The 24,000-nt window shown below is 41.1% G+C and overlaps 1 protein-coding gene across 2 annotated transcripts in view; it reads right to left on the reverse strand.

Annotated features, from left to right (window-relative positions):
- The window catches only part of pde4d (phosphodiesterase 4D, cAMP-specific), a 323,831-nt gene that overhangs the window by 227,013 nt on the left and 72,818 nt on the right, over nucleotides 1–24,000 (reverse strand). The window lies entirely within an intron of this gene.

Here is a 24,000-nt window from a genome sequence, read left to right on the forward strand (position 1 = left end):
ATAATATGTTAGAGACAATTCTGAAATTGTATTTGCCTGATACATCAAGTAAAGCCTTAGGGCAGGGGTGTCCAAACTTTTTTCACCAAACGGGGCAGAGGGCCACAAACAACTTGACAATGTCGAATTTGTTGACGGACAAAGTGAATCATTCTAAATTTTGCATTTGATGTATTTGCGATGAGCCTCCACACCTTTAATTAGACCTAGAACATTAATCTTAGGTTGGTATAACATCAATATGCCTGAATTTTCCCAATTTCACAGTAAAAAGTCCTACTTTTTGTTGTTTGGGCCGACATGGCAGGAAGCTGGAGGGCCGCATTTGGCCCCCGGGCCCTAGTTTGGACATGCCTGCCTTAGGACGATCCCTCCTGACTGACAGCTCCAAAGCTTTTCCTCATTACACAGCCAGGAGGTCTGGGCATGAACCGAGCCAGGACCAAAGTGTGCCAGGTACGCCGCGCTTTAGCACCTCCTGCATCTGGGAAAAATGAACTTTAACGGGTCTGAAATGCCAAAATCGTCATGTTTTTAATTTAACTGTAGCAAAAGGAAAGTACTTATACACACAATAATGCTTTTGATTAATCAATCAGTTGTTTTGAGAGATTTTTTTTCAAAATTTGACCCAGATGAACAGATGAAGCTAAACTGATGCTGCTTGAGGACATATTGATTGATTTTTGTGACCAAAACAGGATTTTCATCAAAAGCTTTTGTTTCTGTGATCATTTATTTATCTATGTTTGAAAATGAGACTTAAACACATCTTGACACAGAAGACATTTTGATGAAACGTGAAGAACAAATAGTTTTTCCCACTAAAAATACTAAATGTTTCCCGAGTCATTTTGATTTATAGCGTTTAGTTGAATGACTCAAAACGCACTGCCACAAACGCTCAAGACGCATCACAGACTTTAATATAAACTCTACACCTGACGTAACCAGCTAAACGCACCATAATACACTTAAAAGTCACATTTCTGTTGGAACAGAATAATATCGTCTGAATATCGTTATCAGGATACTCAAAGATTTGTTTTTGTCAATATCGCCCGTCCTGAATTGTAAAATAGTTTTAGTCATAAGATTCAAAGATATTGGCCTGAGCACATCTTACTTCACATCGACCATGTTAAGTCCAAGCATAATTATCGATGTGATTGACAGTCTATATTCGTGCCAACTATGCCATCTTCATAATTCGACGTGAGACCCATAGTTACTTCTCTTGGACTGTGATAAAACTGTGTCATAAAGGATGAACTTTACTGAAACGCCAAACAAGTACAAATGACATCTGTAAATTATGCATTATTTATGTTCCATTGGGGGGCGATCCCTCTCTAGTGCCGCTCATGTGCAGCAGAGGAGCTTCGCAGTCATAGGCAGCACGTTATTTTATGACCTGCACTTTTGCCAAGGTCTTTAAATAAAAAATGCACAGTGTTCTGGACTCACAGGACTCTATGTTGACCTTTAGAAAACCGGACTTCAAAACCACCCCACATTTCAGTTTGATCTTCTGTCCATTAGTGTAATTAAACAGACAAAACGTTCTTGTGACCTTTATCCCGCATTTGAATGGAGAGGTGCCTGTTTGTTCGACATTTCCACTAAAGCTGAACTATTATGCAACTGTAATTCTATACAGAGGTGAATCTTTCTGTTGACAAAAGGGAGCTGGGAAAGTGACACAATGGGGAGAGATGACAGGATGTTAGCTCAGTGGTGGAGTGAATTCTACGGCGTATGGTCGTGTCCTTGAGCAAGTACCTTCACTCTCCTCCTTTTGTATCCAAGAACGAGTGCTATCCTAGACTACGGCGTATGGTCGTGTCCTTGAGCAAGAACCTTCACTCTCCTCCTTTTGTATCCAAGAACGAGTGCTATCCTAGACTACGGCGTATGGTCGTGTCCTTGAGCAAGTACCTTCACTCTCCTTCTTTTGTATCCAAGAACGAGTGCTATCCTAGACTACGGCGTATGGTCGTGTCCTTGAGCAAGTACCTTCACTCTCCTCCTTTTGTATCCAAGAACGAGTGCTATCCTAGACTACGGAGTATGGTCGTGTCCTTGAGCAAGAACCTTCACTCTCCTCCTTTTGTATCCAAGAACGAGTGCTATCCTAGACTACGGCGTATGGTCGTGTCCTTGAGCAAGTACCTTCACTCTCCTTCTTTTGTATCCAAGAACGAGTGCTATCCTAGACTACAATGTATGGTCGTGTCCTTGAGCAAGAACCTTCACTCTCCTCCTTTTGTATCCAAGAACGAGTGCTATCCTAGACTACGGAGTATGGTCGTGTCCTTGAGCAAGAACCTTCACTCTCCTCCTTTTGTATCCAAGAACGAGTGCTATCCTAGACTACGGAGTATGGTCGTGTCCTTGAGCAAGAACCTTCACTCTCCTCCTTTTGTATCCAAGAACGAGTGCTATCCTAGACTACGGCGTATGGTCGTGTCCTTGAGCAAGAACCTTCACTCTCCTCCTTTTGTATCCAAGAACGAGTGCTATCCTAGACTACGGAGTATGGTCGTGTCCTTGAGCAAGAACCTTCACTCTCCTTCTTTTGTATCCAAGAACGAGTGCTATCCTAGACTACAATGTATGGTCGTGTCCTTGAGCAAGAACCTTCACTCTCCTCCTTTTGTATCCAAGAACGAGTGCTATCCTAGACTACGGCGTATGGTCGTGTCCTTGAGCAAGAACCTTCACTCTCCTTCTTTTGTATCCAAGAACGAGTGCTATCCTAGACTACGGAGTATGGTCGTGTCCTTGAGCAAGAACCTTCACTCTCCTTCTTTTGTATCCAAGAACGAGTGCTATCCTAGACTACGGCGTATGGTCATGTTCTTGAGCAAGAACCTCCTCCAAGAACTCTCCTCCTTTTCTATCCAAGCATGTGTGATTGGTGGCAGTCATAGGGGCCGTTGGCGCACATTGGCAGCCACGTTTCTGTTGGTGCTCAGGGCAGCTCTGACTTTAAGAAGTACCTTGTACCACCGCCGCCGAGCCCGGGGAGTCTTCACGATGTAGGAACCTTTTTTCAGTTCCTGGTATTTTCATAGTATCAGTTCCAGTATTAGCTCCTGGTGGGGAAATACCAGTACTGCACTTTCCATTCATATCAGAAAACCTTTTGTTTGTATGTACATCTGTAATGTTTTATCATTTCTCAAACGTTTCTAATACACAAGAGAAATTACTTGGACATAGAAGCTCTAAAAGTAAAGCAGTGAAAAGAGAAGGGGGGGAAAACGTCTTTTTACCCACTCGCGCTTTGTTAGATATTCAAACGTTCCACATAGAGCAGCAAGATACATCGCAATCAAATGGAAATTGCAATTTGAATCTTCAATTATCAAATGACAAAGACTGCAATTATTCATTCCTTTGCAAACAACAAAATATTCTGTCCTATTATGTATGAAATATGTTACAAACCTGTGCCGAAATGAAGTTCATATGGGGTTCAGGGGATTATAGGTACTTAGTTATTGGTACTGTTATGTGCAAAATCGCTTAAAGAGGCCTTGGGCAATGCTATAAATGGTTATATTTATACAGCACAATTCAACCGCCACTTTGGATTCAAGCGACATGAAATACTACAAAATGATAAATAATAAAACAATAAAATCTGAAGGTTTGTTTTTCCAATGTAAAGATCACCACACCAATAATGTGTCCCTGACGTTTATGAACACCTGCCTTCCTCCTGCTCAGGATGCACCACTTCTTCCTGCTCCCCCGGGGCTCGTGTTGATCCTGTGCCTCACCAACTGACACTCTATCCTCTGTGTCACATCACATGAGGCGGCTCGCGCTTGACGTTTTAATCCAATTGAACGGCACCACGCGGCGATAATAGCTGCATATATGTGCACATGTGCCAGACCATTCCGGCGCTGCTCGTTCCTGGCTTGATCCACGTCCCTGTTGCACGCTGCCTCCTGCTGCGCCGGCCTTCTCTCTCTTCATGTCGTGGCCTGGCTTCTGTGGTGTAGATGTGCCTGCACTAACCTGTCAAAGCCACCAAGGGGGTTGTGCACTTTGTTTCATCTAACCGCACTCTCTCTCTCCATCTTACATCCTCGGCTTCTACAAAGGTCCAGTGAGGGCTAACCTGGCTCAGATGAGAAGTCTGTGCTTTTCTCTGACTGGATTTAACAATAGTTAGATTTTTTGGTTCGGTTCCTGTTGTTGTGACGCTTCGACCAATCAGATTCAAATATTCGTTATGACATATAAAATGGAACATATTATGCATTATTTGTATTGTTATTGGCCTTTAAACATACACTTATCTACTGGCAGCAGAGGGAATTACCATGGGGAAATAAACTAAAGCTAGCATACCACCGACATGCTTATGCAGTTATGCAGTTGTCATGAATGCTCAGAATGTATTAATACAGGGTAGAACTCAATGCCAATGAAAGAAACTATCTTTTCCACGAGCCCTGTTGAACACAAAACACATACAACAGAAAGAATATCTAGATAAATTGGCTATTAAAGTCACACACAAAATCATTAAAATCATTAAAAACAAGAGCACTGTGGATGGTCTTTTAGTGGTTTGAGTTCATTATGAGGTATAAAATCATTTAATCTGAAATGTCTTTGTATTTCATTCCAGAAATTGCATTTTTCCCTAGCTCTGTATTGATTCGATGAGACTTTAAAATAAGAACGTCCTGAGATCTTAATTGCCGAATACGAGATCTGATATATGCAGCAAATTATGTTAGATAATCAGGTAAAATCCAGATGAGAGCTTTATAAATAAACAAAAGGCAGTGCTGTTCTCTTCTGGCATACAATAATTTGTATAACTGTATTGAATTTTAAAAGCTCTAACAAAGGTTTTAGACTGAACTTTTCATTAAATATAAGTGCGACAAATTCACTCCAATACTTCATAACTTTGGTAGTAGCTGTGATAGTACAATGCCCTGGTCTAAATCCAGACTGCTAGCTTTTTCAAATGGAATATTTGGTTGAAAAGCTTACTTATTAGCTTCTCAAAGAGTTTTTCATTTTTGTGCAAAGGCAGAACAAAAGCAGTTTTCCATAGTAATGCGATACTTTCAGTTTGGATTGTGAAATTACAAATAATAACATTTATTAGTGGGGCTGATAACAAAAGTAACCTAGGTTCAAGGTTGTCAGCTCTAGTGGACTTTTTGGGAGAACAACATATTTAAGACTTCATACTGTGTAAAGGGCTCAAGGGAATATTGAGTTCATCTTTGACTTCAGAGCTCAACAGTCTTTGTAAACCTGGACCAGGCTGCAAAGACCCATCGCGTTCGAATTGAAAAGATATCTAAATTGATCAGCCTCGTGTAATTCTTTTACATCCACAGATCGGTCTCCGGCTGGTCAAAGATCGCAGAAATACTGGCTAAATCTGAAAGTAGCCATTACCATCTTTTCACAGAAATGCTCGTCTTTTCACTCACACCAAACGTCCTGCTGTGCTTTTGTCCCACTTTCGATTAAGGCCAGGAGTAAAGCTTTGTAAAAGACCAAGCAGATTATTTTGCAGCAATAGTTTGTTATTCGTGCACAGGAGACGTTTATCATAGACATGGCGACCAAAGCTTTGTTACTGCGCAAAACGGAGAGACTGCAGTGTTTTAAATATAGTCAACATGGCACTCCGGTTGAGCTGGGACCGCCTTGTTCCCGTCAAGGACCCTTGCGAGGTCCGGCGCGCCGCTTCCCTCCATCGACCTCTTAAAAGGCTCGGGCGAAAATGCTATCCTCTCGTTCCCGCAGAGAGTCAGAGTGGCCCCGCGGAGCTTCATGAAATACCAAAAAAATATGTTTTTGGATGCAAGATAAGTCGAAAGTTGAAAAGAGGCAAGTTCACACGGAACAGAGCGAACTGAGAATACTGCTCAAGGTTCCTCCAAGTATCTGACGAAACGAAAAAAGAAGAAAACCTCACATTTTCTGCACGGGGTGAAATGTGTCTGTGATTATGACAGCAACACGCAATCCTTTTGGGGGGGAGAAAAGGTCTATGAAATCACCAAAATGTTTACGTCATTCAATTTTTAGGACGTATTCTGCTGGTGAAGGAGCTTTGAATGAGGTGGATTTTACACAAGCCAATCACCATTCATCAGGAGGCGAGCGCACGCTGATACCGTGGGGAAAACGGAGCCACCAATTAACCCAGTACTTCAATGGATTCCACCTAAACACCTCAAATGATCAATCAAAGACTTAACTATTCCCTGTCACCCTGCAACGCTGGAAATAGACCCAAGAGAGTGTCGATTCACATATGCATTATTCAAACGTGTTGCTGCTTTTCTTCTTCCACGGTGTATATTTTGAGATAAATTAAGAGTGTGCAATAAAATTATCCATCTCATCGTTCAAAAGGCCACAAAGGGGTTGACGGTGAATGATCTTTATGCTTTAAGGTGTGATACAAGACTTTACGATGTTTTAAGTGGAGCTTTTAGGCTGTTTTCCACATTATGTGTAAAGTATCGTGCAAATAATGTGACAGAACACGTGACAGAATACACAGGAGTCACAATATGAAGACATTCTAGAGTCCGACTGCAGAAGGAGAAAGCACAACGTAAAGACTTCTGTAGTGAAAATATCAGAACCAGGTTTAGGTCCAAAAACTCCATTGTCCAAGTCTGAAACAGTTCTGATCACATAATACAAAGTCATTTATTTTCTGCTACATACATGATTTGCGTTATATATAATACATATTTGCAGCATAAACCTCACTCTCAAACCAACAGAAACAGTGCGACGGTCCGTTAGGTCTCGAACTCTCACACACGCGCCTAAACGTGTCTCGATGACGTGGAGATACGTTTAAAAATCTGAATGTTTTACCACAAATTGTCCTTTTATGAGAGTTTTGTTCACAAAGTTAGAGTCAAACATGTTTTGCCACAGAATTGAACAGTTTGCCAGATTTATGAAAAACGTATTCAGAAAATGTGCCAAAGCTTATGAAAAAAACCACTAGAAGAATATTGAGAAAATCCGCAGTAACAAGGAAGAGCAAAAGTTGGCACACGCTTTACGGATCAAGAGCAACTCATTTAATAGAACACATTCTGGCAAATGCTTATTTTTCTCATTTCCATTCGCACACAATTAAATCCACGGCTTTTAAGTGCGTCCGATGAGATCCGTTTTGGCAGGAGAGAAGCGCTAAGCGACGCAAGAAAAGCAAGAGATGTTTATGTTTTTTGCTCCAGACGGTTTGACCATGGCCCAGATTAGCAACAGCCACAATATGTATTTGTTCAGTTTATTGGCTGGACTCTGGATGTGCGCACACACCGAGAGCAAACAGAAACGGGAAGATAAAGAAGGAGAGCGAAGCACAAGGGCGCGCAAACGATACAACTCCATCGATGCTATTCTTTAGCGTCGCATTGACTACGTGAAAGAGCAACCGTGCTTGGACTACTGAGCTGAACGCACATATTGGTATTGAAATCATTGTGCAATTTCTATTTCTATTTGACTGTAGGACTGGGCAATTAAAAAAGCATAAAAAAATTACTATTTAGCAAGTTTGAAGCAGATTTTCGATATTTTAAATGAGGAAAAGCATGATTCTCTTTTTGCCGTGTAGAGCTCACTTTATAACACTAAAGACCGTATTTTATTGCAGTTGCACATAACGTTTCACCCAGTTTTGGACGTTTCTTTTGGTGTAAAACATGTGGTTAAACCTGCAGCGCAAGTTTCTATGGGGCTGTAACAATTCCTGAAATTTAGCCAAAAAAATCTAAAATCTAAAGAAAATAAATGAAGGACTTTTTGGCCTGTAGTCTGTATTTGAGAGGACAGTGCAGCAGACTCACATGCAGTCGTCCACATGGCGATATCCACTGGACCACGCTGATTTCAAGGCCCACAAGCATTTTGGTTTTGCCAAAAAAAAACAAGCGCTGAAGGAGACAAGGAGGCGCAGACAACAATGAACAGAAGCTTTGCCGAAGTACAGCGTGGTACTTCCAGAAATACAAGCCCCATGAGGACTTGTTTGAATAAACACTAAGAAGTTCCAGGACTTCGTCAGAAATAAAGTCCAACAGCAATACCCCACAACAACACAAAAAAAACATTTAGAAACTTTACTGCACAATTTATAATTTGTAGGACCTTTCCATTTGTATTTATTGGATAGGCCTGTAGAGAAAAAAACAAAGTAGGGCCGTGTTCAAAGTGCTGTAGACATGTGTTAAAGGACAAATATGATGCATCATTTGTACTGTTATTAGCTTTTAAACATGCTCTTGAGCACCATATTTTCCGGACTATACGTTTTTTCACAGTTTTGGCCGAGGTGCGACTTATGATTATATTTATACTTATATACTTATACTCCGGAGTGACATATATGTGATATTATTTGTAATTTTCACACTTACAACCACATTTCATACTCCAGTGCGCCTTATGTTTTTTTTGTCTATTATGCATTTTTTGGCTAGTGCGACTCCGGAAAATCCAATACCTTTAGTCTGGCATTTCATGTTTTAGAACACACAAATCAACAAAATTACATTTGGATCTCTGCTTTTTAACAGAAAAGTATTAGAAAAGAGCATATTTACATAGAGATTTAAACCGCTAACTCGCTCCAGGCCTTCTCCTTTTCGCTAATGCCCCACACAAACCCTTTTCATCCAAACAAACCAATGAGTCAACTCTAACACATTTGGACAAAGACTACGAGATTAAGAAGACTAAAGACAAAAAAAAACCTCAGTCATCTCCAATTACAAATGACCAAACGCTTCAAAAAGTACATGTACTTCAGCACGTCCAGCCTGTCTGCCAACGTTGGCCTGGGTAAATCCTGGCAGGCGGCGGCGGAGGCAGATGGCGGATCACCTGACCGACAGCTCGCGTAACGGCAGCGCGAGGTTGGGGAGTCGGGGGAAATTCAGGGCCGGCTGATTGGCTGACTGCTTGGTTGACCCACCTTGTGTTTACAAGGAGACGGGCGCACACACATCACAGCGCTGTATATGTCCCTGTGGGAGGAGGGTAATGAGCGCTCCAGGGACTGTGCTCGAGTGAATATATACACTTTGTTTTACGGCTGCCGACTTTCCTGTCACACAAACTACTACGTTCAAGTGTTAGTGTTGTCTTTATTTTCCCCTCTGGAAATCTTTGTCGACCAACAAAACAAACAGAATCAACATACAGGACGAGTAAGGATACACAATGAAACTGATTTATGTATTGTAATAAAAATGTCTCAAACCAGACTATTTAGAAACTCCAAAGTCCAAGTAAGAAGTCCAGATTAGTTTTTTTCATCAGAGCACACGTCCTTGGAGATAATAAAAGGTTGGGTCAAATGCAGAAGATAAATTTAACTAAGGGATTTAAATGAGGTATTTTTTGAAAACGTCATAAATGAATGAAAATGCATTTAAGAGAAAAAACATACAAAACAACAAAGAAAACATCAAACAAAACATAAATTTGAAAGTTTTTCATTGCGTTTTCTCTCTCTTTCCTTGTATGTCCGAGTAAAGTAAGTAAAAAAACATATATATAGTATATAATAGTACACCTTTTTTACAATAAAATAAAACTAAATTAAAGGTGGTGTGGCAGATTTTTTTCAGCAAATTTTTTATCATTTTTCCTCGTGGCGTGGATAAATCATTTGTCCTGCCACGTATCAATCATAAAACGCACCTATCGCTCACCTGCAGCCGCGTGCGGTTCGTCCCCACGTTTCCGCGTGCCTAAGCGCATGGATCTATCATAATATAGTTCCCTCAGTGTACGGGGCAAAATGAAGACGGAGAAAGACAGTTCGAGCTGACGCAGAAGTGGACTGAAATCTACAGGAGACGAGAGATGCGATGCGATCCGTCGCGCTAATAAACAAACGCACGTGTGTGTTGTATCAGTCCGCACGGGGGAGTGGCATGCACACTTCCACCTGCGTTCTCAAATCGCCAAAAAATCGTCCATACCGCATTTAATTAAAACTCCCACATACCAGATTCGGACATGATACAATCAACTACTGTACGATTATTAGGCTTCACTAACTTCTTTAATCTCTTGCTCTTTCCATAAGCAACACTTTATTCAGTTTGATACCACATAAAAACATCCATTTTAAACAAAGATGATTGAACTTATTTCTGTTTTGACATTGGTTAAGTTCCTATTTCATATTATTCCACCGACAGATACAAAAACGTTACATTCGGTGTGAGGAAACCACTTATTACAAATATGTTCTCCTTCTCTTTCAAAAAACAATGGTTGTATATTTCTTTTCAGACGTTTATTTCTCGTTTTATCATCTGTCTGAAAATTAAAACAATGGTTGAGTATAAGAACATTAATTGAGCGGCACAGTATGTCCAGCGGTATTCTTTGTACGTGATGTTATTTTAGAGACAGCGGTGAAGCGAAGAGACTTATTTTGATCTATCGTGCTTGTGTTGAGGAGAAAAACATCAGGAACAAAGTCACATGGGATCAAACCTCCCAACTTTGTAGCTAACGAGGAAACAGTTCAACCGCAACATCAAGATATCACTTTATTAATCCGGAAGCAGAAGTAATTAAAGCTGGAGTAACTGACATATGATTGTGTAAATGAGTGAATTGTTTATACTGTAAAAGCAGCACTGTCTGCAGCTAAAACTAAAGTATTTTACTTCTTATCAACCAGGAAGTAAGAGCCGAAAGCAGTGCTCTGATTGGCTGTGTTTGGGTGGTCCACCCCAGCTTCACTTTGTCGTCTAAAAAGCCGTTCTAAAGCTGTGTATGAGCCCGAAAATGAATTCATGTGAATATAAAGTGTTTGTGAGAGGTAGAGACGAGATTAGTTTAAATTTGTTTTCCTTCTTTCGCGTTTTTTTTAAGAAACATATAGAGCACGCTAACATTGAAATAAAAAAACACTATTAAATCAGAAAAAATATGGGTATTATTTTCATTTTTGAATATATTTTTTTCTATATCTATATATATATATGACATTTTTCTCTAAATTCCTCTTTAATTCTAAATTCAGCAGCACAATATGTTTAAAATACATGAATGGATATATAAATATACATATCAGAGTCATGGGAACATTCAACTTCATTATACATTTGTTTTTTGTCGTTCTCTTCTCTGTGAGTGTATACAGTATCACTATGGCGACCATGTCTGAGAGGATCAAAATCAAGCTTCTATTAGGATCATTTCCACTCCACAACGTGGCGCCTCACAAAGCAGACCCGTTTCCATTCGTAGGCAGCCAATCAGAGAGCAGCTTGTCGCAGTGACATATCCCCAAAGGCTTACAGTGTAAACAAACTACATGCGACCTCCACAGAACGCCCCGAGTCGACCCTGAACACACCGCGCCTTCTCTGGAGAAGTCCTCAGAGGAGCTTTGACCCTGAGAAACCTCTCTCGCTGCTTTCATGTGCACCATCTGAGAGCCACACACATTCAGAAATAACACCTAGAAACATCATCAAAAGGCAGATGTATTTGCACTGCAGGAGTCATGTTAGATTTGTGCACACAATTTTGAGGGAAAACAAGTCTAACGTGCCAGATGACGGCGGCTTGGTGCTAAGATGACTAAAACCTGAAAGTATTACATCTATCCTAGTGTCGTTTCAAAACTGCCATTTTTATTTCAAAACTAAAGAAAATGCTCGATGCTCGAAACCGATTTAAATACCACAACAAGCGATTTAATCCAGCCCACAATCGATCTTCCAAATATTAAAAAAATTCAAATAAAAACATTTTGTTTACTGGTTTAATTGGGTGGGTTGGCACTAGTTTAGTCTTGGTTTGGTCCTTGTTTAATTCAGCTTTTGACCTATTATGATTCTGAATCCTAAAACCTCTGCGGAACAGGGCTGAATGATCCAGAATGATAAACAAAAAAGAAGCACATGTGAGATTTTTCAAACTTGACAGAAATTTGCATGTTTAAAAACTTGTATATTGCATGCTTTTTTCCAGCAGATTTACACGTTCAAACTAAAACATGTGCTGTGCTCTTTTATCAAACAGAGCAGGGAATCATCTGTACACAGTCATTAAGATAAGATAAGATATTCCTTTATTGTCCCACATGGGGAAATTTCATTGATGCAACGCATTACGATCCCTCCATTGTTCCGTCTGTAAAATAACACTGACAAACTGTCCTCATTCCACAGGTGAAACTCTCCTCGTCTCGTGCTCTGGTGTTTCATATTAACGTGATGCTTCCTCTCTTATGCTAATGGAGGCAGGAAATTGTGCTTTCTAATGGCTACGCAGGGAAATGGCTTTGTTAAGCTGCCACTGCTTCTCCAAGAGATGTCCTGCCTCTTGTTTAAAAAGCTAAAGTATCCAGCTCAATAATCACCAACTGCAGGTTTGTACTGAGCTCAAGAGAAAACACAAACACAAAGCTGGAGATCCTGGATGGAAATGATTGACTGACAGTTCGCAATCAACTGGGACATTAGAGAGGAAATGGAATTGTAACGCACCACTTCCACAACTATGAACAGAGCTGTACGTTCAGATTGTACAAACATGAAAAGAACAACAACAAATGTATGCATACTAAAATAATTGGAATTTGTAAACCTTTAAAACATCTTTGAAAACTCGTGTGACACTGTGTCGTGGTCAGATGGTTTGAGTTGGAAATTCATCGTGACAATTCTCAAAATGTGGCATTAATGTGTCTTGCAGGACACAGCACTTGGTTGAATCATTTCCACTGAGACATGGGATTAAACATGAATAAAATGTGACAGAAAGTTTAATTATTTTTTGGTTAAAGGCCTGTTATAAAAGTGTGAAAATGGAAAACTTTATGAGCGCTCAGGACAAGACGACGTTGTGAATAACGGCCATGACTGAGCAAGTGCAGTGGGATTTAGATGAGAGGAAACATTAGCATCATTAAAAGCTGGCATTTTCCCCCAATATGTTGCCTTTATAAACGTTTAAAAGAAATGCTATCTAAGCTGAAGGTACTGTATATGTCCCTGAATTTCCATGCATTTTATTACAAATAACACAGATGGTTTAGACAACTGAACTAAATACAAATCTTCATGGTTTGTTAGTTTTAGTTTTATTTTAGTTGGATTTTAGAGTTGAAGTTGAGTTTGGGGTTCAGTTTCAAAAGTTCTATAGCTCCAAATAACGTACAGTATCAATAAACAAGATGATTTTAGCTCAAAATGGAGCAGGAAGTAAAACGTATTTACTCCCAACTCATTCTCTTACTCCATTTGTACATTAACATTAAATATGCATAGCAGTATCTTGTTTGAATAAAGTTAAATACAAGTACATAAACCTGTGCCAATACCTACATACACAGATATATACACATTAGTTTTGTCACAATGCAAAAAATACAACTTGATTTCAATACTGAGCAATCGATACAGAGTTTGGTCCCACGACAATAACCAAACATGCTCTTTTTTTTAGACAATACTGACATTTTCATCATTAGAAAACCGTCCCAGAATCCCATATGCCCCCCCCCCCCCCCCCCAACATCCCCACAACGCGTGACCCACACAGCAAAACACCCGCCCATAGACACACACAGGCGCACACTCACACAAACACACACATCATCATCATCATTTCCTCTGCCCTGTGCCTCAATTACACAATATTTTCAAATGATAAATTGTTATCAGTTTCTCCCATAAGACGTTCCAAATCCACACTCGTGCCCACATGCTCCTCCTGGTGGTCCTCGCATTTGAGATCTGCTATCACCATTTTAACCCGATCTCAAGACTGTTACGAGCCTAATTAGCAAAGTGACTTGGACAAATCCATCTCATTCTGTCGGCTCGGATTAGGTGACAAGCAGCTGCTGAACGGCGGCTCCGCGGCTCGTCCTTTCTGGGACAGACTCGGGCGGAAGCAGAGAGTCCCACAAGAGCGTTTAGAACCACCTGAACCGCTCAGCCATTACCTGCCCCGGGGCGCAAAGAGATGATGCCATTTCCAGGCACATGGGGAAATCTTTTATCACAAGTAAAAATCCACTGAATGCATAATGCGGGCTCAATCTATGCAACTGTAAATAAGAATTGCGTGTTGGAATACATTAGAATCACATCTGCCAATCTCAGGAGGCCATTAAGAGGTTTTCAGTTTGATGCGATTCTGCGCTCACACTTTCCGTACCTGTTTGTCAGCATCTGTGAGCTCGAAATGAGTGACAGGAGGATTAGCAATATCATTTAGTAAGAAGACTATAGGACTGGGTACAGTTTTGTTTTCTTTAACTATTTCTGCTTTCTTAGAGCTGGAAGGAGATCGATTTAAAGTGCATATGACAGATTCTCATATTTTTTTCCCCATTACCGTATTTTACCGTAGTGTAAGTCGCTGCAGTATAAGTATAAGCCAAAAAATACATAATAGAGAAGAAAAAAAGTCACACTGGATATAAGTTGCATTTTTGGGGGAAATTTCTTTGATAAAATCCCAGACCAAGAACAGACATTTTATCTTGAAATGCAATTTAAAATAATAACAGATTGGAGAACATGGTGAATAGGTGTACGTATGCTAATGCTAACACCTTCAGCTACATGAGGCACAGACAGAACTGTGGTAAGTGTCTGGTATGTTAACGTAACATATTAACAGTTATTCAGATAACTATAGCATAAAGAACATGCTAACAAGTTTACCAAAGCATCAGTTTTACCCCAAATCACTAAATCCATTGAATTCTTCTTCCTCTGTGTCACTTCTAAACAACTCCACAAACTCCAGAGGAAGAGGAAGTGCAGATTCTTCTTTTGCGTCGCTTTGAGCCTAGAGCGTCCTCTTGTGAAACGTGTTAAAATAACTAATAATATCACATATAAGTCGCACCCCGGCCAAAACTATGTAAAAACGTATCGTCCGAAAAATATAGTACTAAGTTTGGTGCCTGTGGTCAATATAGAGTCAAATAAAAAGTCCATCCAAAATACAGGGACAATTTACATGCAAACGATCATTTTTCAGGATCTTGATGTGACCACTAATAAAGTCAGAGTCCGCTCACAAGCTAAAGGTTAGCTCAAACATCCTACTATTTTTACTTTAGCAACTAACATTACATTGTCATTAAAACTGTAGGGTTCAGTCTTTTTGCACAAATTTGACCCTAAATGTAATCTTTTATTTTGTTAAATGAGTGTTTAAACTGTCTTAAAAATGTGTCCATTTCCTGTAAACTGTCCCTGAATTATCAAATTGTTTGAGGAATGTCCCTTATTGATAACATAGACACAGGCTGTTTTAGAACTCCGCACTACTTTCTGTCATTTTCTACGCTTATTTTTCCATTTTTCTTTTCAAACTGCAATTTGACTGACACAAAAACACAATAACTACTTCCGAAAGCCACTATCCCACAAAACAATGTAATAATCAGAAAAACATGAAAACCCGCCATATGCACTTTAAGATTGCCAGAGCGAGAAGTATCGCTTTCAAATCGCTTTGCTCAATCGCTCCTCGTGGAAAGACGACATAAATAATCCTGCAAGTTTAAAATGTGACCGAACGAGCGAGTTGTGCCAGCTGAACGGAGCATGAGTCAGTGCGGAGCCGTGTCAGTCATCCGAGGAGCCGTGCGCACTCGCCGACACCCCCAAGAGCACGTCCGCTTCGCCAGCACAAAGCAACACTCCCGTATCCGGGCACCACTCCTCCAGTTCCTCACTGCTTTTGGCGTCCGGAGGTTAGGAGCACTGAAGCCTGCCAAACACGAGGCCTGTAAGAACGTCTTTGGAGCGAAGAAGACGGCGCAGACTCGGTGTTACGAGCAAATGTGTGTCCCGTATTTGAGCGATTGTGTTACTAAAACTTTAGCACAGAATGTAAGCTGGCGAAGGCTATTGGACTGAACGACAGCCTGAAAGTACAGCGTGCATGATATTTGTCTACGATGTATGCTTGCCATGATTCAATATTTGGCAGTTGACCTGAAAATGACTGGTCTTGGAATCGAACTGTTACTAGAGCGAATGTGAAAAGTATTTTATTGCGTCTTTATTTCAAGATATTGACAAATATTTAGGTCAGTCAATGAATGTATCAAATTATTAGCATATATTTATCTGAGTTTTCATATCTGCTCCTGGTTCAGTCCAGTTTTGAGCTCAGTCTGAGTCCGAGCCCTGGTTTAATCCTGATCTAGACAATTCACAAATGAACTACGTCTGCCGCATGCACAGTATTTACAGAATGTGGTGGATTTGACCAGGTTTAGTCCCAGGTTTAGTCCCAAGTTTAGTCCCAGGTTTAGTCCCAGGTTTAGTCCCAGGTTTAGACCCAGTTTACATTGTGGCCCCTGTGCAAAAGTGAATGTGTCCTGTGTTATAAAGTATTGGCAAAATGAAAAGAAAATCAACAGTCCAGATGGTGAATCTCATATGATACGAAGTTAAAAAGTAGTTTTAGCTTAATATAACCCATCCGTGCATTGGACATCAAATATATAGTCGAAATACTGTACTAAAGACTAAGACACTGCAGCTACTTCAAACTGACTTCTCGAACTCAACGCTGTGAAAATGAATATCCCACATCAGCTGCTATGAATAATACTGTCGAGTTCAGTCATTGTGTTTTGGGTGTTATAACACTTCCACATGCGCCTTATGCTGTGCCAGCTCTGTCTCTCATTTGTATGCAGCGCCACAACTCAAGACGGATAGAGTCCTGTGAGTGGAGCTGGCAGCCGAGGACAAGGTCTGCAACCCCGGTGTCACATCCAGACCGACCCAAACTAATGCACTCGCAGCGCTGCACACAGCACAGCAGAACGGCCCAAAGTTAGTCCATACACCGGTGACCAACCAACTTTAGGAAAGAATCTTGAGTTTCACGTGACTTGAGAAGATTCATAGGCCTTTGGTAAATATTGGCAGGGCATGCGGACTCACGTCAGATTAATATGTGAGAAGCACTGAATTGACTTCTACGCATGAATCAGTCTGAAGAGGCTTGTGCTGAAAGCCGCCGGGACGATAAAAAAAGCCTTTTGCTGATTTGTTCAAGAGTAACAACAGTGGAGGAAGCAGAATAATCAAAACCGCATAAACTCCAGTTGAGAGAAAAGTGCAGAAATCATTCCAAATGTGCCTCTACTGTATGTTCAGTATGTTCATCGGTGCCGCCATGTTTTTATTTTGTTATCTTGGCTTCTGCCTGAACCACAATGCCGCCCCGTGATTGGTCCTGTCCCGCACGGCTGGTGGTTCAGACACAATCACAATCGAAAGACAACAGCTGTTTTACGAGTGTTTCTGCCATTAATATTATTGTTTATTTTGCAAATCCAAACACAATAAATCGCACCATAGAAACATTAAAAAGGATCCAATGATCCTGTTGTCTCCCACACGTCCATAAAGTCAGCCATATACATCCAATAAACAAGTCTGAGTATGCAAGTCTGAGTATGCAAGTCTGAGTATGCAAGTATGAGTATGCAAGTCTGAGTATGCAAGTCTGAGTATGCAAGTCTGAGTATGCAAGTATGAGTATGCAAGTCTGAGTATGCAAGTATGAGTATGCAAGTCTGAGTATGCAAGTTTGAGTATGCAAGTATGAGTATGCAAGTATGAGTATGCAAGTCTGAGTATGCAAGTTTGAGTATGCAACTATGAGTATGCAAGTCTGAGTATGCAAGTATGAGTATGCAAGTCTGAGTATGCAAGTATGAGTATGCAAGTCTGAGTATGCAAGTATGAGTATGCAAGTCTGAGTATGCAAGTCTGAGTATGCAAGTTTGAGTATGCAAGTATGAGTATGCAAGTCTGAGTATGCAAATATGAGTATGCAAGTCTGAGTATGCAAGTCTGAGTATGCAAGTATGAGTATGCAAGTATGAGTATGCAAGTATGAGTATGCAAGTCTGAGTATGCAAGTATGAGTATGCAAGTCTGAGTATCCAAATATGAGTATGCAAGTCTGAGTATGCAAGTATGAGTATGCAAGTCTGAGTATGCAAGTCTGAGTATGCAAGTCTGAGTATGCAAGTTTGAGTATGCAAGTATGAGTATGCAAGTATGAGTATGCAAGTCTGACTATGCAAGTATGAGTATGCAAGTCTGAGTATGCAAGTATGAGTATGCAAGTATGAGTATGCAAGTCTGAGTATGCAAGTATGAGTATGCAAGTATGAGTATGCAAGTCTGAGTATGCAAGTATGAGTATGCAAGTCTGAGTATCCAAATATGAGTATGCAAGTCTGAGTATGCAAGTATGAGTATGCAAGTCTGAGTATGCAAGTTTGAGTATGCAAGTATGAGTATGCAAGTATGAGTATGCAAGTCTGACTATGCAAGTATGAGTATGCAAGTATGCAAGTCTGAGTATGCAAGTCTGAGTATGCAAGTCTGAGTATGCAAATATGAGTATGCAAGTCTGAGTATGCAAGTCTGAGTATGCAACACGATCTGAATGGTTTGGACAAGTATGTGTCAACATCTCACGGCCCAAAGTGAGGCGTGAGCTCATTCTTTTTTTCTAATTGTATAATCGATTGTCTTGAGATCCAAAAGACCAAATACAAACATAAAAGATCTGGTGATTGAACATGGATAATGTTCCGTTACCGGCCGGACGTGTCAAGCGTCCTCAGAGACAAATAAACCCTTCCGCACGCTGGAGGACGTTTTGCCCGATTTGAAGCCTGATTCGCTTCTCCGTGAGATCACAGAGGCGCGGCCCGAGCGGCGACTCTGGTGAGACATGATTTATTGTGGCACTGCTCATGTCTTTGGGCTCAATGTGATTCTGTTTCCACTGTGAATGTAGCACTCTCCTGTGTTCTTCATGAACAGGTTTAATCCACACGCTTCTTATTTTGTTTAAAACGACCAAAACGATTCTGTCTAAATAAGCGCTCATAGAAATTCAGCTCACACTCGCGCCGTATCCTCGTGTATTTGCTTTACGCAGTGCGAAATTGTCAAGTATGTGGTGTGGCTGTGCTTCATGTGAGTGTGAGACCAATCATTGTTGTAAAATGTCCTCGTGTCTGTGGTCTGCAGACTTTGTGACTCACAGATCGTTTCAAACCAGAACTAAGCAACATTTTCACCTTACTGAACGTCTCTTTACGTCCCCCTGATGGTCAAATATGTATTTCCGGGCGTTTGAAGTGCCCGTCGTCGCCCCCTGCTGTCTCTGGGCGAAAAACCAGCTTTGCAACGTTTGCCAACATCGACCCGAGGACAACTCTCCTGAGAAACCCTGGCTCTTTTTTTTATATTTGGCAATGGCTCTTTTTTATATTTGGCAATGGCTCTTTTTTATATCTGGCAATGTTAAATGCTTTTGTATGTGATTCTACTGCATTATTATGATTAAGAAAAACAAAGAAAAACAATGACTATGTATATTCACACGGGAGCTGCAGGGGGAGCTCTATCGCCAGAGTTACTTACGCTCTGCTTTAAAACCCTCTAGTGTGCAGCCGGCTTTAGCAAAAACTAAATTAAACAAAAGAGCGGTGGAACAATCCAATAAGCTGCTGGGTCACTACTGGTAAACACATTTATCAGTCTATAGTGCCAGTGTACTTGAAAGAATGGCAAGTTGAGCATTTAGGATCTGAAACTCTATATTTATCTACTCTATTTATGGACTAATTCTTTGAGGTGTGACGAAACAATCCTGATCTCTATTGTTTTCAGTAGAATACATATTTGATTTGAACATGTTTTTACCAACAAGAGATTTAAGGTCTTCAAGAATTACAAAAGGTCTAAAAGTATTTCACCAGATTGTAAAAGAGAATCATATGAAAAGCGTTGAAATGCTGGAAGAATCCTTTGACTTGGAGAAACAGGACTTTTATAAGTATTTACAAATAAGGAGTTATTATAACCAAGACATTAAACTAAGTAATGACCATTAAAAAACTCTTTATCAAGGCTTATAAATCAGAACTTTAAAGGGAAATAATATCTAAATGATAAAAATGCTTTACTAATCTGGACAGCTACTAAATGTACATCCCACTGGAGGACCACAAAGTCACATGTCTGGAGTTTTGTTGGGAAAATGTGCCTCGTTTTTTCATCACGCTGTGTCAAAGTGCTCATTATTCACAAGGAAATGCTGTTGGAGAAACTGTAGCACCAAGACAAAAAACACTATCACGTGTTTTGGGACTGTTCTGTCGCTCGGAAATATTGGACAACGCTCTGCAGACTGTTTTTGACATTACCATCCCTCTCAATTTGATAAATATGTATCTGGGCCTCAGAACTCCTGCTATGGAGACAATAAATTGATACTTTTGTCGGCAGGAAAAAAGGCCATTGCAAAGAAATTTCTGACACAAACATCACCAACCATCAAGGACTGGACTGACCAATGAGAAAAGAAAAATGTGAAAATAAATATATGAGAAAAAAAACAAAAAAACAGCAGCAAACATATTAACATCCACATTACATGATTACATCTGATGTGTGTAATCTGATTTCTTTCTGATTGCTCACACCTGGTTTTGACATGGAAAACCGTGCAAAAACGCGCAAAATAATGAGGCAAAGACAAATATGAAAGAGAATATGTTAAAGATTGAGAGAGTTTAAAAAAAGCACTACAAAGACGTGATCGTATTTCTCTTGCAAACACGCACCAAAGTCACAGCTAATTATTGAATTATCTAAATATTCTAGCAATCTGACTTTTACTGGCCATGTAAATACGGCCACAGGTATACAATATTTAAAGACAATCTTCTGTATTCTACCTTTAACTACTACAAAAACAGTCAGCACGCATCACCTCTCCCGGGGGACACTCTGAGCGGGGCAGTGTCGGACGGACAGCTCAAGACAAGCGGAGAACATCAATAAGCTGTTTATTTTGCGCGCTCTGACAGGAGAAGGCAGCCTCTCTCATAAAACTACTGTCACGTTGATGCAGTCTATAACAGTAGTCAACCCACACGCCTCAAAACACTCGATGAACACTTTGTCTTGAATGTGCAATTTACACTCCGACAGGCTCAATAAAAGCTCCAACTGTAAATGTATAATAGAGAGAACCAGACCAGGGTGAAAAACAGAAGCTACTTTGACCTCAGCACTTTTACAACCTAAAGGCAAACCTGCTCACAGAAGGGAGATTTTTCAAGACACAGCATTCTGAGTAACAAAAAACACCTTTAGTTGAATAAATGCACGGAAGAAAAGTGTAATGTCGTACATAATGCCATATATAAGGCAAGGCAAGATTATTTGTTTGCCTTGCCACAATTTGTACACAAGGCAATTCAAAATGCTTCACAAAACAAGGCAAAAAAGGGGGGGAAATGCATTAAAATCAAACTGGTAGACCTTAGGACCATAGGATTGATACTGATTTTGGATCAGACAATATTTGCACTTTTTAGCACATCGTCTTGGAATTTTGAAATGACTGGCAACATGGCAATTATAAACCTGTGTATAAAGAAAAGCTACATAAAGTAAGCTGAAGCTGAGTATATAGAGCTCCTGCACATGTCGTCACGCTAACCCAGCATGCACCACCGAACTCCACGCCACCACCAGTGCAATTATCCAATTTTCTCTGCGTTTCAGAGGTTGGGGGTTGTTTTTGCACACCTGGATGTTCAAAAGACGAGGGCAGAGGAAAAAACAGAGCCTTTTACTGGATTTACAAAGCTCCAGATTAGCGAGAGAAGTGGATTCATGACTATAGTGAGTCATAAATCCACCATTGTCTCATAACAATTCAAAATCTTCACTATGATTGCGTATTGGCAGTTCCAATAAGTGGATTCACACACAGTACCACATCCGTTTTACTGATCTCTTAATCAACAGTATAATGTACAGGGCTTTAGCATTTGTCACGAACATGTCCAGACCAGGTAAGGGTTCTCGTTGCCATTCTTTCTCCTTCCCCACTGTACCGGCGTTCTCCACACATTTGGTCACATGGGCGCAGGGAGCTCTAGAGTATTTCAGAAAGAAGCGACCACATCAAAACAAAACAATCCTTTGTTGATAGAATGCTGATACTATTCACCCGCAGGGCTTACCATGACATTACCAGACCTGTTCTACAATCATGTGTAGGGACTTTAAAAACACAGCAGCGTTTCACTGGCTAAATGCAGTTTCCATAAGGTCAGGCTGGCATATCATGAAGTTAAGTACATGTTTCAGAATGAACTCTCTCAACTAATCTTACATACTTTCCCAATATCTCACTTATCGCCGCTGCGCACAAAAGGTATAGCCACACGACACACAAAGGTTATTGCTTTCCCAGATTGGTTCAGATGGGGTTTTGCCTTGTCACAATGTTCCTTTCTACTTCAAGCGCTAGTAATATAATAACATACACCATCCCCTGCCTCAAATCCAGCCCCATCTCCAGCCATAACTACCCTGTAAGTGCATTTGAGATTGTGTGCTTGTTTTGAGTAGCGGTGGGAGTCATGTGGGCCCTTGGGTGACCCAGATCGGAGCGTCCGAGATGAGGGAACAAGAGATTTTGCCGTGATGGACAGACAGGCGCTCTCATTATGCCGTGACTAAGGCTGCCACAAGCCACAGGGCACAGCAGACTCATTATATCATATCCACTGCACGACATGAGCGGCCCAAACGGGTTTTTGTCTTCGTAAATGGCAGAGTCAATTCGATTTGACATTCTTAAGTCTGTCTCGGCTGCGCGTGATCTCCTTGACTGCGCTTACACTTGCAAATACACAGTACTTTTTCGATGCTTTTTGAGGTAGTTCCATTGATTTATTTGCCTTTTACTGAAGATGTATCGCGACCTTAACCGTAATTACTCCAACTCGAGTCCCTGCATGTCCGGCAGGCCAGCGCTGCTTTTGAGTCGCTCGCCTTTCAGCCCAAGGTCAATAACTCTTCTCTCAGGTTCGGGGTAATTAGCGCACTTCAGCCGGGCGCAGTAGATTATTTGTCATGGCCAGAACGTCTTGAAATCGTTGGCTGGCCAGGGAGCGAATGTTATGGTTTTTCAGTCAATATGTGCGAGGAGGTCAGTTTTGAAGCTTGCACTCATGAAGACAAGAGTGAGGTTTTAAGGATCTAATACAGGGAAAAAAGTGGTTTTAGTGGAAAAGAACAAGCAGTTTGTTGAAAGAGGCTCCAGCAAGATCATGGGTCGGAGCAGCTCCGCCTCCAAAAACATTTCTGAAAAACAACTGCAGCAAAAAGCTCAACGCAATCTGTCCAGCACTGACAGTACTGACCGCACGCTGCAGGGGTCTGTCCTTTGAGAAGAGGTGTAGGCTTCTGCAGGGGTCTGTCCTTTGAGAAGAGGTGTAGGCTTCTGCAGGGGTCTGTCCTTTGAGAAGAGGTTTAGGCTTCTGCAGGGGTCTGTCCTTTGAGAAGAGGTGTAGGCTTCTGCAGGGGTCTGTCCTTTGAGAAGAGGTTTAGGCTTCTGCAGGGGTCTGTCCTTTGAGAAGAGGTGTAGGCTTCTGCAGGGGTCTGTCCTTTGAGAAGAGGTGTAGGCTTCTGCAGGGGTCTGTCCTTTGAGAAGAGGTGTAGGCTTCTGCAGGGGTCTGTCCTTTGAGAAGAGGTGTAGGCTTCTGCAGGGGTCTGTCCTTTGAGAAGAGGTGTAGGCTTCTGCAGGGGTCTGTCCTTTGAGAAGAGGTGTAGGCTTCTGGAGGGGTCTGTCCTTTGAGAAGAGGTGTAGGCTTCTGCAGGGGTCTGTCCTTTGAGAAGAGGTGTAGGCTTCTGCAGGGGTCTGTCCTTTGAGAAGAGGTTTAGGCTTCTGCAGGGGTCTGTCCTTTGAGAAGAGGTTTAGGCTTCTGCAGGGGTCTGTCCTTTGAGAAGAGGTTTAGGCTTCTGCAGGGGTCTGTCCTTTGAGAAGAGGTGTAGGCTTCTGCAGGGGTCTGTCCTTTGAGAAGAGGTGTAGGCTTCTGCAGGGGTCTGTCCTTTGAGA

Source organism: Eucyclogobius newberryi, unplaced genomic scaffold (genome assembly GCF_026437365.1).
Source record: "Eucyclogobius newberryi isolate DKJ021-1_F unplaced genomic scaffold, fEucNew1.0.hap1 SCAF_6, whole genome shotgun sequence".
Lineage (NCBI taxonomy): Eukaryota > Metazoa > Chordata > Actinopteri > Gobiiformes > Gobiidae > Eucyclogobius > Eucyclogobius newberryi.